At 42.2% G+C, this 16,819-nt stretch overlaps 1 protein-coding gene and 1 pseudogene across 2 annotated transcripts in view; one reads left to right on the top strand and one right to left on the bottom strand.

Moving 5' to 3' along the window:
- Nucleotides 1-16,819, top strand: part of LOC147033509 (E3 ubiquitin-protein ligase TRIM7-like) — a 1,095,521-nt gene that overhangs the window by 878,593 nt on the left and 200,109 nt on the right. The window lies entirely within an intron of this gene.
- Nucleotides 15,760-16,819, bottom strand: part of LOC147033513 (E3 ubiquitin-protein ligase Midline-1-like) — a 50,766-nt pseudogene continuing 49,706 nt past the window's right edge. The window contains exon 8 of the transcript XR_015051406.1: nt 15,760-16,086. The product of XR_015051406.1 is annotated as an E3 ubiquitin-protein ligase Midline-1-like (transcript). The remainder of the gene's footprint in view (nt 16,087-16,819) is intronic.

The following is a 16,819-nucleotide window of genomic DNA, read 5'->3' as shown; positions in this document are numbered from 1 at the left end:
TAATTTCATGATTTTAAATTTATTATAATATAAACATGAATCAGTAATCGCATCGTCATGTACAAATAAATGATTTTATTAATTTGAACCCATAATAACCTTCACTTTGTACATTTCATGAAATAAACATTCGTCATGAATACATTGGATTGAACAGCCATTTTTGCAGCCATTTTCCCCTGCTGAGCAGAGGTTAGCTTTTTGCGGGCTCCATGCATTCATGGTTCCATCCTTGAGGCAATGTCTGTTTTTTTTATGGCCGGATGCCCTTCCTGGTGCCAACCCTGGTCGCGTTTACGACACACAGGGATATGATACACCTATTCTAACTGGGGCATACACCAGGACCAGTACACTGGTACTCATTTCACAAATCTCAGAAGGATAACAGGCTGAATTAACCCCCTGGTGTTAATTCAGTGACCAATGGGGCTCAAACTCAGGACCCTTGGATCCCAAGCCAGCCACCCTATCCAATAAGCCAACACCAGGCTTAATTGAATGGAATGAATGAAATCATCAAAATGAGAAAAACCCAACGGAATGAACAAAATCATCAAAACAAGAAAAACCAGACGCAATGGACAAGATCATCAAAACGAGCAAAACCATATGGAATGAAGGGAATCATCAAAATGAGAAAAACGAGCAAAACTGGATGGCATGAACAAAATCATCAAAACGAGAAAAATCCAATGCAATGAACAAAATCATCAAAATCAGCAAAACCAGACAGAATGAATATAAACATCAAAACTAGCAAAATCAGATGGAATGAAAGAGATTATCAAAATGAGAAAAATGCAACGGAATGAAAAAAAAATCATCAAAATGAGCAAAACCAGATGGAATGCATATAATCATCAATATGAGCAAAACCATATGGAATGAAGGGAATCATCAAAATGAGAAAAACCGGATGGAGTGAATGAGATCATCAAAACGAGCAAAACTGGACGGCATGAACAAAATCATCAAAACGAGAAAAATCCAATGCAATGAACAAAATAATCAAAAACAGCAAAACCAGACAGAATGAATATAATCATCAAAACTAGCAAAATCAGATGGAATGAAAGAGATTATCAAAATGAGAAAAACACAACGGAATGAAAAAAAAAATCATCAAAACTCACAAAACCAATGGAATGCATATAATCATCAAAACTCACAAAACCAGGTGGAATGAAGGGAATCATAAAAACTGAGAAAAACTGCACGGAATGAATGAAACCATCAAAATAAGAAATACTAGACAGAATGAGTAAAATCATCAAAACGAGAAAAACCCGATGCAATGGACAAGATCATCAAAACTCACAAAACCATATGGAATGAAGGGAATCATCAAAATGAGAAAAACCAGATGGAGTGAATGAAATCACCAAAATGAGCAAAACTGGACGGCGTGAACAAAATCATCAAAATGAGAAAAATCCAATGCAATGAACGAAATCATCAAAAATGAACAAAACCAGACAGAATGAATATAATCATCAAAACTAGCAAAATAAGTTGGAATGAAAGAGATTATCAAAATGAGAAAAATGCAACGGAATGCATATAATCATCAATATGAGCAAAACCAGATGGAATGAAGGGAATCATAAAAACTGAGAAAAACTGGACGGAATGAATGAAACCATCAAAATAAGAAATACTAGAAAGAATGAGTGAAATCATCAAAACGAGACAAACCACATGGAATAAATGAAATAATCAAAACCAGCAAAAACAGACGGAATGAAGGAAATTAACAAAATGAGCAAAACCAGTTGAGGTGAACAAGATCATCAAAATGAACAAAACCAGACAGAATGAAGGAAATAATCAAAACGAGAAAAACCAGACGGAACTAACAAAATCATAAAAACAAGGAAAACCAGACTGAGTGAACAAAATCAAAACCAGATAGAATTAAAGAAATTATCAAAATGAAAAAAACCCAATGTAATGAATAAAATCATCAAAATGAGCAAAACCAGACAGAATGAATATAATCATCACAATGAGCAAAACCAGACAGAACAACTGAAATCATCAAAACAAGCAAAACCAGATGGAGTGAACAAAATCAAAACCAGATAGAATTAACGGAATTATCAAAATGAGCAAAACAAGGAATGAACAAGACCATCAAAAGGAGCAAAACTGGACATAATGAACAAGATCATCAAAATGAGAAAAACCGGATGGAATGCACAGAATCATCAAAACGATCAAACACATATGGAATGAATGTAATCATCAAAACAAGAAAAAAAAAAGACAGAATGAAGGAAATCATCAAGATGAGAAAAACCTGATAGAATGAACGAAATCATCAAAACGAGAAAAAAACAGATGGAATGAAATAAATCATCAAAAAGAGAAAAAAGTCAGAGTGAATGAGATCATGAAAACAAGAAAAACTGGATGGAATGAACGACATCTTCCAAATGAGAAAAACCCAGTCGGAATGAATTAAATCAACAAAATGAGAAAAAACAACTGGAATGAACGAAATCATCAAAAAGAGAAGAAACAGTCAGAATCATCATGAAGATAAACACTAATTGCCGGTTTAATGGGATCCTTGAAGTCCCCCCTGCACATACATACACATGAACCATGAATCCCAGAAAAAAAACATCAACTCTCCTAGCTCGCAATCCAAGAATAACCCAAACCATTTTGGACTCAACGGCACGGATAGGTTGGTCTCTTGACTGTTGTGCCATGCTGAGTATTCATTAAAACGTTTCGCTAAGCACCAAGACTTGAGATTCCCTCCCAAAACGCACTCTTCCCCTCCCCCTTTCCTTCCTATCGAGTTTAAACAGATTCGAATTCTGCACCAACAACTCGATCTCACATCGATCTCCCATTAGTGACGACCCGAGGAGAAACTCTCAGTGGAAAACACTTGCAGATAAAAATCAAACCGATCAGGATGTTTTGGGTACAGATGTTTGGTCCTGGTTATGGTCGCCATCTCGAGGTCCCAGGAGATGTTGATCTTTCGTGCAGAGTTTGGGTCCAGACTCGGGGTCCATACATCTGTGGATACGAGACAGGGTCATGTACATTTGTAGATAAATGGCCAAAAAATACAAACAAATTGACCTTCGCTTCCGGTTCTGGGTTTGCAGCAATGGGAGGTTTCTCTAAGGGGTCTCTGCCGACTTTCTCAAAGCCAAGTTTCCGGTCGTTATTTTTCCCGTTTTAACTGTTTATTTTCTCACCTACATGTTTCTGTATGTTCCTATTTCGGTTTTGTTTTAAAAATCGTGCTATTTTGTGAGTTTTCGTCGATCTTGTCTTACCGGGTTCCTTGAGGCCTACCCATCCTCCCCTCGTGGTGTACGATCATTTTTATTTGTATTCTCTCCCCATTACCTTCAATCACTATTTTCACCACTTTCCCAACGCCCCCCATCCCACCCAACGAAACACTCTGTTTGTTGTCTTGAATCCAAAAGAAAGAAAAATACCTTTCTCCCTACATATCAACGGGTCCCGATCCTCCTCCTCCTCCTCCTCCTCCTCCTCCTCCTCTTCCTCCTCCTCCTCCTCCTTCTTCTTCTTCTTCTTCTTCTTCTTCTTCTTCTTCTTCTTCTTCTTCTTGTTCTTCTTCTTCTTGTTCTTCTTGTTCTTCTTGTTCTTCTTCTTCTTCTTCTTCTTCTTCTTCTTCTTCTTCTTCTTCTTCTTCTTCTTCTTCTTCTTCTTCTTCTTCTTCTTCTTCTTCTTCTCCTCCTCCTCCTCCTCCTCCTCCTCCTCCTCCTCCTCCTGCCGGTATACCATCTTTCTTGTTATTGAGCTGACCCACTCTCGGAATTACCTTCATAATTTTTTCCTACAACCTTCCATTCCCGAATCCTACCTATTCTTCAAAAGTACATCAAAAAACAATAATCTTCCTTCTATCCTTTCTATTTATACACCTCTTGAAACCACGTATCTTTACACTCTTCCTGATACTTTTCATCGATCGATCAGCTTCACTCTATGTTTACCGTTCCAAATTCACCAAACACCTCCACAATTTTACTTCAACCTTCTCTTTTCTGGGTAACCGGGCAGAGTGGCGTGCGCCTGTAATCTGGATAGTCGGAGGCTTGGGTTGGAGGATCGCTTGAGGACGGGGGCTCTGCACTGGGCAGGGTATAGAGCAGCCCAGAATCATGGTGAAACCCAAATCCTGATCCCTGTGTCGTAAGAGGCGACCAGGGTTGCGTCAGGAAGGGCATCCGGCATAAAACCTGTGCCAAATCAGTATGCGGATCATAATGGATGATCCGCTGTGGTGACTCCTAACGGGAGCAGCTGAAAGACAAACAACAACACTTCTCTTTTCTGAATCTAACGCAATCCTTATTTTGAATAAATAAATAAATTCACTTTTGACTATACACCTCCCATAGCCACGTGCTTCTCCCGTAACCACGTGATCTGTTTCTACCCCCTGCGTTCACCGATCCAAATTCACCATTCACCTCACGATTTTTTTCTACAACCTTCTCATTACCTAATCTGATGAAAACTCTCTCAAAATAAATAGATAAAATAATAAAAACTATCTCGAAAATGCTTCATCTTCCTCTTTCACACGTGTGGTTCTCATTACGATATCGTAATGCACTACTCTATTATTTCAACAGACTGCTCTCAATTCGACCTTTCCCTCATACCTTGCCAAAAAAAATCCAACAGCATTTCTTCTCTCCATTCTCTTAATTCGCCTTTATTGCATCCATTAAGAATTATCTTAAGTCACATCTCTGACCTAAAAATAAATAAATCCTAGTTTGCAATGAATGTTTGCTTTCCATCAATCATTCCTTTTTTCCCCACTTCAGTGCCAACTCACCCCTCTCAAAGCAACCAACACACTCTTCTCCCTCCAAGCTTCCCTCTCACCTTTCTCCCTCAACTCTCCCCACTCACCCTTCTCCCACCATTCACCCCCCCACACACCCTTCTCAAAGTTGCCCCCCCTCACATCCACAAAGGTACCTCCTTCCCCTGCCCTCTCACCTCCATCACATCACTCTACCTCCTCAAATGCCTTCTGCCCCTTCTCTTGCCCACCCCTCTCCCCCAGCACCACAGAGTCTTTTCTCCTCCTTCTCATCCGGCCCCCTCCCATAGCTATTCTGCAATCCCCCACACTCATTCAACAACTCTCCTTACCTCTCCCCCCTCCTCCCTTGTCCTTCCCTCCCCCTCCCCTTCCATCCCCTGCACCCAAACCCTCCTCCCCTGCCTCTTCATTAAAAGTGTGGACCTCAAATATCCAGGACCTTCGCTCAAACCTTACAGATCTTTCCATACAGGTTGCCACTGACAAACCAGACATAATCTGCCGAACAGAAACTTTCCACCCTCAAGATGTCTCTGACTCCCGAGTATCTCTCCATAGTTACTCCCTCCTCTGTTGTGACAGACCTGAGCCTTGTCCTGGTGGAGGAGTTGCTCTCTTCATCAAAAACTCAATTCCTCACTCTCCATGAACTGCTCTCACTCCCCCTCACCCCCAGGAATACCTCTGGCTACGGCTTCCCTCCACTCCCACCTCATGTTTATATGTGTACTGTATCGTCCACCAAACAGTGATGACTCCATCTACACCTCACTATCCAAAAACCATGGACCAACTTCTATCTTCTCATCCAAACTATCTCTTCCTCATATGTGGTGACTTCAATTGTCATCATGCCAGATGGTTAGGTGTGGGTACCCCTCTCACCTGTCATGGCACTTCAGCAAGACTTCTGCAACTCATTGGGACTGACTCAATCAGTCATCTTCCCGACCTGGATCTCAACCAATGGTACTCCATCTCTTCTGGATCTGATTTTGACAAATTTCCCTGAAAATATCTGCTGCTCTTTTTTCCGCTCCAATTGGTTATTCTGACCACTTGCTTGTCAAAGTGCACATCTCTCTGGCTGTTATCAGAGAACCACCTCAGCACCGTCGAGTCTGGCATTTCTCAAAAGCTGACTGGCACGCTCTCCAAGCAGACATCAAACTTCTAGACTGGTCTCCCATCGCTACTTTCTCCAACATCAACTCATTTTTGGAATTATTTCAAAGAAACTTGCTCTCCCTCATGCACAGATTTATCCCGTCTCATCTTCAGTTGTTCTACCCTTCTTCCTGCCCATGGTTCACTGAAGCCTGTGGCAAGGCAGTTGTCCTGAAACAACTTGCCTGTGCCATACGGAAAGCAAACCCAACTGAGGGTAATTTCAGTTCCTTCCATAAAGCTCGGAACAAGTGTGTATCTACCCTCAGGAGAGTAAGAAAACAACATCTTTCAAAGCTCAAGTCTGAACTATCTAACCTCTCTAGCTCCTCCAAATCCTGGTGGCATCTAATCTACTCTGTTTCTGGTGTATGTTCCTCCTCCATCCCCTCCCTTACCTCAAAAGGCCACACTGCTGAGACCGCACGTGAAAAGGCTGAATGCCTAAATTCGCTGATTGCATTGAAATCTTGTGTCCAAAACCCATCACTTTCTCTACTCACCTTACCCAGTGGCACCCAAATGTCCCTGGACTCTGAGTCCTTTTCTCCTGACAAGGTGGAGAGCTTGCTGTCAAACCTCGACTCAGATTCTGCAACCGGCCCAGACGGCATCAGCCCACGTGTCCTAAAAACCTGCTCTTCTGCTCTTGCTCACCCTCTCTCTGTTCTATTCACCCTCTCATTGCTAAAGGTCATCTGCCATCTGCTTGAAATCTGCAAACATCACTACCCTGCATAAAAGGTGCAAAAACAGATCCTTGCAACTGCAGACCAATCAGCCTTCTCACAATCATCAGCAAGGTTATCGAACCCATCATCACATCAGACATTAAATCTTTCCTGTTCTCCAATGGCTTGATTTCAGATAATCAATTTGGTTTCAGACCAGGTCACTCTACCCGGGTTATGCTGCTTATGCTCTCCCAACAATGGGTGGAGGTCCTCAATGTCGGAATTGATATTAAAGCCATATCCCGAGACATATCATGCATTTTTGACATGGTCTGGAACCCTGCTTTGCTCACCAAACTCTCTTCCCGTGGTATCCAAGGCCATCTCCACTCATGACTCGTAGACTTCCTCTCCTGTCACAGTCAACGTGTGGCCCTAAATGGAGTTCTTTCTCCCCCTCTTCCTGACCAGGCTGGAGTTCCTCAAGGCAGCGTTCTGGGCCCTGTTATTTTTCTGGTTTTCATCAATGATCTCTCCGACTCTCTGGAAAATCCTCTTTATCTCTTTGCTGATGACTCCACCCTCTGCCATACCATCTGTCATCCCTCAGCCCGGCAAGCAGTAGCTTCTTCGCTCACTGCAGATCTGGATAAAATCACAAACTGGTCCAACACGTGGAACATGTCTTTCAATTCGGACAAATCTCACACTCTCACTTTGTCTCTCCAAAAGGACCGTTAAGAAAACCCACCCATCCACTTTCTCAACAATCCTCTGGAAGAAATCCTTTCTTTCGAGCTTCTGGGTCTCACTATCTGCCATGACCTTTCCTGCGAAAGCCACATTTCAAACCTCGCCTCCAAAGTCAGTCGCCGACTGGGAATCCTCCGTCATGCAAAGTCCTTCCTTGGCCCTCCTGAGCTCCTGACCACTTACAAAGCTTTTGTCTGTAGCCTGATGGAGTACTGCTCTCCCCTCTGGGCTGGTGCACCTGCCTCCCACCTTTCTCGGCTTCACGCTGTAGAAACCAGGGCATTTCAGATCATCGGCATCTCCCGCAATGAGGCTGTCTTTGGGCCTCTCACTCAATCACCGCAGGTTGGTCGGTGGTCTTTCTGTCTTCTACCGTCTCCTCTCCAGCCTTGCCCCCCTGCTCTCTCTGCGATTTGTCCCCACCACATTTCCTCAGGGCGCTCAAGGTCAGCCAACAACCCTCTTCTGTTGAAACTACAAAAATCACGAATCACTGCTCACCTTCACTCTTTCATTTCTCTTTTTTCCTGCCTTTGGAATAAACTCCCTCACTCTGTTCAATCCCATTCTTCCCTCCAGGCTTTCAAAACAGCTGTTCACCACCACCTCTTATCATCCCCCATCCAAATCCTCGATCTTTTCTACCCCCGATAATCCACCCAAGCCCACTTCCTTCAAATTCCCTGCTTTCCTTCCTGAAAGTCCCGGTAATGTTTGTCTTCTATTCCCCATGTTCCCCGTCCCATCCCTCTCCCTTCCACAGATATCCTAATGTGTCTGTTCCCCACTGATTTTTCCCTCCCACTCCCGCCCCTCTTGTCTCATGCCCCCTTGATGTGCGTTGTGTGTTAGCTCTCATACAAGCCTCGACAAGGTATAGAAAAAAAGTGTTGCAAATCCTAATAAACTGATGTTACAAGAGAGCAAAAGGACCCTTGGAGTTTTGAGTTGAACAATGGCGGACCTTTGGCAGAGCATTATGCTTTTTCATTTGGAACTGATTCCCCAGTGAATTTGCTGGGACGAGGTTTACTATCTCAATTGGGATGTTCAGTATGATGCACACTGGGCAGCGTATTCTTGGACATGCCTCAGGAGTAGTGTGAACAGGTATTGAGCTTGTTACAATGCGCCGAGGGACCTAGAGTGTAAAGGACATAGGGCCAATAATTATTGCATTAAGATGAAAGAGCTGACAATTGATTGGGAATTATTGTGGAATGTAGCTGTGGTGATAGGATGGATAAGGATTCATGTGGGAAGGTAACTCTGTGAAGACCTCGTGGCATTTTGGAAGAATCATCAGACCCCTGACGGTAGTAGCGAATGTTTCTCTTGAGTTATTGCATAAGGTACCAGAGAGCTTATGGGCCAAACACGTGAATGACGAAGGACAAATTAAAGGGGTGCAGCACGTGAAAATAAAAATTTGATTCATCAAAACCATTGCCTATGAAACCACAATAATTGTTGCGACCAGAAGCCGAACAGGGTATCGCTCCGGTAATACAATCATTGTTGGAGAAGAGAATCATTATTCCGACCATCAGCAGGTGTAATACACCCATCTTTCCTATTAGAAAACTGGGGAAGGCGACTTAGAGATTTGTCCAAGATTTTTGGGTGATAAATAAGTGCATACTACTCGCGTACCCTGTTGGCCCAAACCCTGTTACTATTCTATTGAGCATCCAAAGTAATACCAGGTACTGCGCCGTCATTAATTTGAGTTCAGCGTTCTCCTTGATACCAATTAATCCGGACTCATAACTCGGGTGTCTGTTCACCTATAACAGATGGCAATATACTTGGATAGCACTCCCACAATGTTACACAGAGAGTCCGACACTGCTCTCCCGAGCATGAGAGAATATTTGAATGATATAAGATTCCCGGGAGAGTCTGTGCTTGTACTGTACATTGATGATTTGCTCGTTTGTTCCACAACAGGGGAAGCATGTGAACAGGATATCCTTGTACTATTATCCGCATTGGCACAAAAGGGACATTAAGCATCAAAAGACAAGCTGCAATTCTGTCAAGAGACGGTCAGATATCTCAGGCACATTTTGGAGGCAAATACCCGCTGCTTGTCATCTGACAGAATAAAGGCTGTTTTGCAGCTTCCAAAACCAACAACAAAACAGAGTGCAGTGGATGAGTCTGAAGGACAATCTTGGCATGATGCAGGTCGCAAGATCAACAATAACTCAGGCTTGTGGACAAAAGATAAGTGTGTGGTGGCACCAAAAGCAATGCTGCCATGAATTGCTCATGTGGTGCATGAGGTTGGCCATACAAACAAAGGGAGGATGTGGGAGATCATTTGTTCAACCTGATATGCTCCTGGATCCATGGCAGTAACAGAACAATATTGTAAGACATGTTTGATTTGACAAAAGCATAACCCAGGTAAAGGACATCAGGCTGCTCAAGGAGCACTTACACCACCACCAGGGCCATTTGCATACATTCAGATGGATTTTATCAGCATGACCAAGTGGAATTGGTATGAACATGTATTGGCCACATCGTCAATATGTTCACAAAATGGATCGAGGCTTACCCATGCAGGAAGGCAGATGCGATTACAGTGGTAAAACTCTTAACGAGGGATGTCATCTGTCGGTTTGGAATTCCATGCAAAATTATGAGTGACCAGGGACCACATTTCACTGGAGAAGTGGTGAAGAAACTGTGCAAGGCATTGAACATTAACCAACATCTGCATTTCCCCTACCATCCCAAATCTGCAGGAGAGGTAAAATGCCACAATGGAATTTTGAGGAACAAACAGGCCAAAATTTGCGAACAGACAAATATTACGTGGCCAGAGGCTATACCTTTGGCACTAATGGTGATGCGCTCAACTCCAAGTAGGAAGACAGGGCTTTCACCCCATGAAATTTTAATGGAACAACCAATGAGAGCACCACCCTCCACACCTTTGAGCATAAAGGAAATGGACATACACCAAATGCATGATACAATGCTTACCTTTTCTATTGGATTAACCAATACTGTGAGAGCGTTTTACTCACGGGTAAAGGAGGCATTGCCAGAAGCAGCAGCTGAGGACTATCACGACCAGGAGATAACGTGCTCATTAAAGTACACAGAAGAAACAACACATTACAACCAAAGTAGATCAGGCCGTACCAAATTCTGCTGACCACTCATACTGCGGTGAAGTGCGAAGGCAGACCAACATGGGTCCACTCCTTCCATTACAAGAAAGCTCCAAGGAACCAGGACCCCTTGAACACTCGTTGAAAACCATGATTATATTCCCTGCATTGATCTTGACTATACTTTTATCGTTGTTTGCTTTGCATGATAAGGTAGCGACTGATAACTGGGAAAAGGGGGGTATAATTGTACTGATTATTGGTACTGGTACTATCCTAAGTATTTGGAGAGATGTAACTTCCTATATGCAGGGGAAAAGGATGACCACTCTCCTCAGTGTATGATAAACTTTGCCTCACTAGATAAGGGGGAAGGATTGGAAAAATACTCACTGCATTTTGAAGTCGTGAATAGAGAAATAGGAAGGCTGTCTCGTTTGTAGGGAAGGGAATGGACTCTGAAGGGATTGATGACCTCGCTGCCAAAATTAAAACAGAAGCTGCAAAACATCATTATTTCAACAAAGGCTGTGAATTTTGGTCCTGTGAAAGGAAATATTTGGGCGTTGGGGAGCATGGATACTCCATATATTGTTCAGAAGGCTTATGATATTCGTTGCTATCATCGTTATAATTGCATGTATGAAGGCAATAATCGGAGCATGTGTGAGAAAGTTTGTTACAGTTACAACAATGGTGGTGCGTGAAGTTCTTCTGGACCTTCTGTCTTTGAGCGACCATGAAGATTCAGAAGACCAAGAAAACCCAAAACATGACAAACCTAGTGTAAAATCCGGTCGAGACACTATGATGGTGGAATTTTATGGAAAGCTTCAAAAACCAAACACACGTGCCCCCAGGTTTGATGAAAACCCTTTTGAAAGAATACAATTGTTGCAAAAAAATCAAAAATAGTTGGATGATCTTAATGAAGGGACTTGAGACTGTGAGCAAGAGGCTCCAAAAACAAGCATAGAAAAGGAATTAGAGTGGCTTGTTCAAATAAAAAGTGATTAGTATATATTAGAAAAGAGGTGATTACCTGTTGGATGTATTCGGTGTGCACAGGGTTTCTTTTCTTATAGACTGCCTGGGTGCCCTAACTTCATGGGACAAGAAGGGAGGTGGTGCCCCCCCCCCCCAAAAAGGATGGAGGTTACATTCACTTGCTCAAATGGTGACCTACAATGGAGCTCAAGTCTGGGTGGTGATGTGGAGATGGATCCTGCCGCGAGCCGAAGACATATTTAAATTTTGCAGTTGTTCTGTATGAACAAAACGGGAAATTGTGGGAACTTAAAGTCTAACTTGTGTGCCTGGGTGAATTTAACAAATAATGCTTTAAAATGCTTGGGCAAAGAGATTTGTCCACAAAAGTCAAGGACTCTGGTAAATACAGCATGTCTTTGATTCTCTTGTGGAAGAAAAATAATTGTATTCATTTATTCTCAATTACATTCACTTGTTGCTTTTAATTGAACACAGAAAAAAATAAGGTTTTACTTTTGTACTGGAGTCAAATTGACTGTCAGCAAAATTTTCCTTTTGTCCAACAGTCTTTTGACCTCCATAGAGATATAAATGAATATACAAGTAAAGTAGAATTGTATCTTATGGTGGAAAAGGTCTTGCTCGATGCATAGAAACAGGCTGAATGTTTTGAGAATGCATATCGCAAACTTTCACCTTGTGCTTATCAGCCCTTCCCAAAGTTGAATTGCCAAAAGTCTCACCCTCCCATGATTTGAATGTCAAACGAGAATAAGAGGGATTGCTTCGGGCTTCTTATTTGTGAAGATCATTTGGATGCTTCGTTGAATCATTGAATGTTCTTCCTCTGTAAATACGAAATTAAAGATTCTCTTTTGTATGCATAAACCTGAGTGGAAATTGTGTTCTATTCCACCACAATTTGGCGACTGTGACAGGACCACAAACCCCAGCCTGGCTTGCAGCAGCACCATGTTTGATGTTTGCTCTTAGTTTAAGATGTTTGCTCTAACAAACTAAGATGTTTGCTCTTTCTTCAAATCGGATGCTGCATCTCTCAGCTAAATGGGTAATGTGGTACTCCATTGATAGGAGAGGTATACAAAAGAGAACCTTCACTGATAGGCCGAAGATTAAGGGGTTGGATGCCACTGAAGGGGAGGGGGTGACCCCCCCCCCCCACCCAGGAGATGGTTGGAGGCCTTGCTCTTTAAGAGGTTCAAGTCCCTAAGGGGGAGAATTATTAAGTGTTGCAAATGTTCGTGGAGTAACCTCTGATTTTTCTGTTTGTTCATTGTGCTCGCTGGTAGTTTGCTTGCTGTGAATCTGTTGCATTGTTATTGTATGGTCTAATTCTATATGAAGAATGTGCATTATTCACATCTCTATGGAGATGATACAGATTCATAAATCCTACATGATTGGAAATGTTAAGTTTTGTGTTGAGGACATAATTTGGGTGTTCCAACCTGGAGGGATCATTTAAACTGAAGAGCTAAAGCATGAAATTTATTGTTTTAGTCACAAGTCAAAAGGGATCCACGACAGACTTATCTATATGAAAGAGTTACACTGGCCCACGCACGTCCTAACCAAGAGTTTGCTATTCTTCACCCCCCCATATCCTGCCTCGGGGCACACATGGCCAGATATGGAGTTGTTTTTCCTTTCTTTTTTTTTGAATTAATTATTGCTTTACAAAGTTCTTTGTAGTTTGACATTGATTAATTAGTTTTCTTTGAAATGATGCTTGTGGTATAGACCACGCCTTGTTAGAAATAATATAAAGCTCAGTAATACTCTGCCTATAGTGAGAGATTACCTGGAAAATTTGCAACAGACTTTCACAACGCACATGTGTTTATTCAATAAACAATCTATAAAGTCTTTTCTGATTTATATACATCCTAAATTTCCATGACAACATGCATCCCAACCCAAAAGCTGAAGTACATGGTCACAACAAACACATCCACTCCAACCCCGAGGGGCACAAATGTATGGTCCTTCTTTTGGACCACTCAGCAAGAGTAGGTCCCTACCCTCACCTGACAAAGATGACTGCCACATTAATTCACGGATTTCTCTCCCGTCATGCAAGTCCAATTTGTTCATCACACACCAGGTAATCATGATTTGTTCATCTTTCATCAGGTAAGTATGATCTTTTTATCACACGTCACTCCATCATCTCTCACCCATCGCTTGATAGAATAGAGCTTCACATTGGTTGTACCTGTGATCGATATAATAGATACTAGCTAAACCCGCACTCCGCGCAAAGTTTCTAGAATGAGGGTTTATTAGGACATCAATATATCCAGTGTTCACAATGCGATTTATAGAATTTCTTTATATACAATATTTCTTGTTACATTTTTTGTGTCAAATGCACCTTCTGAGGAAGTCAGCACGTGCAGAAGAGGGTTTTACATTGCAGACACTGTTTTCTAGGAGTGGCATTACGCCTCTCAGCAGTGACGGTCTGTTGACGACAGACGTAATGACGTCAGCGAATGACCAATGATGTCATGACGTCATTATGCCTCTCAGCAGTGACATCACACGTTGCCATGCAAATGCACCAAAAAATCTGGCACGATCTCACATTGCCTATGCTGTACATTAAACCACAGAGCACCCAAATACCGAAAGTGGCGACAATCCATCCGGCAGTTTCAGAGGAGATACGTCCACAAAATATGGCTTAGCGTATTAATATAATAATGCACATTGGTTGAACCTGCGATCAATCCAATTGATCTTCACATTGGTTGTACCTGTGATCAATAGAATAGACATTCACATTGGTTGTACCTATGAACAATATATTAGATTGGATGGATCTGTGATCAACAAGGATTTGTTTTTACACATCACCCTCTTGGGTCCCTTTCATCCACTTCAACTTGTTTACAAGATGGACAATGTCAGTTTGATTGTCTCCCAACTGTGACCCACTTCTGACACCAAAGATCAAGTAATACTTCCGGTACAAAATACTTCATATCTACAAAGATACCGATTAATATTCCGTGTTACTTTAAGGAAAATTGTTTGTGAGTTCCTTCCTAACAGCTGATAGATCTGAGCAATTACATTCAAATTCCCTTTCATGTTCCTTGACTTGTTTCCCAAGGTTTCTGTTGTTTTCCTGATGGATTCACCTGGGGATGAATTTCAGAAAACAAAAACACCCATGTCCGAAAGAAGTGGTTGAGTTTTGCATTTTTAATATGAAATAGGCAATGCCTAGAAATGAATAAAACCCATGAGAATTACCCTATGGAACCCTCTAGAACCCCGTTCATCAATGCATGGCCCACAAGCCACTGGCGGCCCCTGGTGGCTGAAAGTGTGGCCCCTGACGTGTGGCCGATAATATACAAATATGCAAACAGCCCATCTTAATCCGCCATAAATGCTTTCAAATTGACCCAATGGTTTCAAATGAGTGTTCCAACATGAACCATAAAAGTAACATAACTATATCAGGATATGGTTGCAGTATACAAACACGCTTGCAGCCCAGTTAACCACAACAATGAGGAGTATATGGAGGCGGGGCCTAATAGCAGCCATTTTGGAGTTCTTCAGGCTTGTGGTTACTTTCACACTGATATCTTATTGGCCAAAGTGGCCCCCTTCTAAACCGATCATGAAGAACAGTGCTCCGGAACCCTCTTTGGAAACCTCCTTTGGAATGCATTATAACCCACTAAAATTACCTTTTGGAACTCATTAGAATTACCCTTTAAACCCTTTGTAATCATCATTTAGAACTGATTATAATTACCCTTTGAAACCCATTAGAATTATACTTTGGAAGACTCCAGAATTACCCAGAAGACACCCCCTTTAGAATGCTTTATAACTCATTAGAATTATCCATGAAACCCTTTGTAATTACCATGGATGGAAAAAACAAAATCATTAAAACAAGAATGACCGGAAGGAATGAACGAAATCCACAACATGAGCAAAACCAGACGGAATCAGCAAAATCATCAAACCAAGCAAAACCGCACAGAATCACCAAAACCATCGTAAACCCCAATAGCAGGTTTAATTGGGTTCAGAAAGTTCCCCCTGAATACATGCAGCACCTGCGAGTCCCCGAAACACTTCAACTCCCCCGCCTCATAATCCAAGAAGAACCCAAACTGTTCAGGATTCCCTGGTACGGACACAGGGGTCGATTGCTTGTTGTGCCATGCAAAGTATTTTTTCTTCCATTTCTCTAAACACCAAGACTTGGGATTTCCTCCCAACACGCACCCTCCTCCTTTCCTCCCCATGGAATTTAAACAGATTCCGATTCTGCACCAAGAACTCGAACTCACATCGACCTCCCAGTAGTGATGGCCTGAGGAGAAACTCTCAGAGGAAACAACTTGTCGATAACAATCAAATCGATCAGGGTGTTCTGGGTACCGATGTTTGATCTTGGTTAGAGTCGCCATCCTAAGGTCCCGTGAGATCTTGATCAATGGATATGCAGTGTTCTGGTCCAGACTTGGGCTCCGTCCATCTGCAGACACGAGACGGGGCACATTATAACATTGCTCAACAAACGGACAGAAACACAAACATTAATCTCTTAAAAAAAAACCTTTGGGAATTACATTTATCCACAAAAAAACTTTTATTGCAACAATTGTTATTTTTTTTGTTTACTTCACGACCAACACTTGTGGGTACCTCCCTCACCTGCGATGGCACTTCAGCAAAAGACTTCTGCGACTCATTGGGGCTAACTCAATCGGTCAATTTCCTGACCCGGATCTCAACCAATGGTACTCCATCTCTTCTGGATCTGATTTTGACAAATTTCCCTGAAAATATCTGCTGCTCTTCCTTCGCTCCAATCGGTTCATCTAACCATGTGCTTGTCAAAGTGGACATCTCTCTGGCTATTATTGGAGAACCACCTCAACACCGTTGAGTCTGGAATTTCACTCAGGCCGACGGGCAGGGTCTCCAAGCAGCCATCAAACTTCTAGACTGGTCTCCCATCGCTACTTTCTCCAACATCGCCTCGTCCCTGGAATTCTTTCAAAGAAACTTGCTCCCCTTCCTTATGCACAGATTTATCCCCTCTCATCATCAGTTGTCCTGCCCTTCCTCCCACCCATGGTTTACTGAAGTCTGTGGCAAGGCATTTGTCCTGAAAAACTTGCCTTTGCCTCATAGAAACAAACCCAATTGAGGGTAATCTCAGTTCCTATCAAAAATAGCTCAGAATAAGTGTATTCCTACCTTCA

Source organism: Eptatretus burgeri, chromosome 2 (genome assembly GCF_056783735.1).
Source record: "Eptatretus burgeri isolate ZD-2024b chromosome 2, Ebu_testis_v1, whole genome shotgun sequence".
Lineage (NCBI taxonomy): Eukaryota > Metazoa > Chordata > Myxini > Myxiniformes > Myxinidae > Eptatretus > Eptatretus burgeri.
The sequence above is the reverse complement of the archived record's forward strand: the minus strand, read 5'-3'. Positions and strand labels throughout refer to the sequence as shown.